Source organism: Octodon degus, unplaced genomic scaffold (assembly GCF_000260255.1).
Source record: "Octodon degus isolate 3935 unplaced genomic scaffold, OctDeg1.0 scaffold00205, whole genome shotgun sequence".
Taxonomy (NCBI): domain Eukaryota; kingdom Metazoa; phylum Chordata; class Mammalia; order Rodentia; family Octodontidae; genus Octodon; species Octodon degus.
In genome coordinates, this window is record NW_004524781.1 from 234939 (window position 1) to 236112 (window position 1174).

Consider the following 1174-nt stretch of genomic DNA (forward strand, 5'->3'; position numbering starts at 1 on the left):
GCGGGTGGGGAGCGGGGCGCGGCGAGGGTGGGACGCCGTGGCCGTGGCCGTGGCCGTGGCCGTGGCGGGCTGTGTGCCGCTGCGCCGGGCCTCCTCGTCGAGGCTCGGCCTTTTCTTTTTGCCTCTTCCTCTGCGTTTGCTCTCACTTTCCCACCTTCGGACGCGTTTTCCGCCCACACGCTCACAGCTTTGACGCGTCTCGGCCCCTCTCCTCATCCGGTTTCTCCATCCCTCTGGTCTTGCTGGGGTTTCTCCGGCCTTCCCGAGCCTTTTCTCTTGGAGCGCAGGTTGTGCTAGCTCATCGATTGTGTTCCTGGAAAGCACCGACGGCCTGGCTGTGTCAAGCCCCTAAAGTTCATCCTGACCAGCTTACGTTACGATTGTTAAAATTTCTAGCCACCTAATCTTCCAAACATACCGAAGTCTCCGAGCAGCTCTGGTCTCCAGAGAAAACTGCAGTAAGGTATATCTGCGGTCACTTGCAGTTTTCAGCGCTGAAATTGTTTCTGAACCTGAATATAGATAGCATTTATATGCAGATTTACATAAAGCTCATGGAATTCCCTCACTTTTTTTTTTTTTTTTTTTTTTGGCGGAGCCGGGGATTGAACCCAGGCCCTTGTCAGGGAAGCGCTTATTCCACTGAGCTATCTCCCCGGCCCTCTATGGTCCCTTCCTTACTTGATCACTCCCAAAGCACTGAAAACTCAGCAGTCTGGCATTTATAACTTGTGTTCTTTTAAAAGACATGCAGCCCCAGATTGTGTATTTGAGCTCTTAGGAGAATCCTAGCTAGCTCATACCTTGCTGTCTTGAGATTTATATTTCTTTGTCGCTGTGTCCCTCCCCGCCTTCCAGGTGTGCCCCTTGTATGAACAAAGGAAGTTGATCAGGAGGTAATTCAGCCCATTGGTCAGAGGCAGCTAACTTGCATATGTAATGTTCTGTTAGTCTTTTGGGCACTGATGCCTCTACTACCTTTTGAGAAAAGATTGAGGATCAAGAGAGTCCGCTCAAGTATTTGGAATTGTAAAATCCACCTTTAGCTAGAGTTATGCATTATGGCAATTCATTCAGAGAAATATATTGCAAACTTTCTTCTATTGCTTTAAAAATGAGACTACCCAATACTGACTTTTCTTCAGTTGCCTTGTTTTTGTTCTTTTTTTATTTT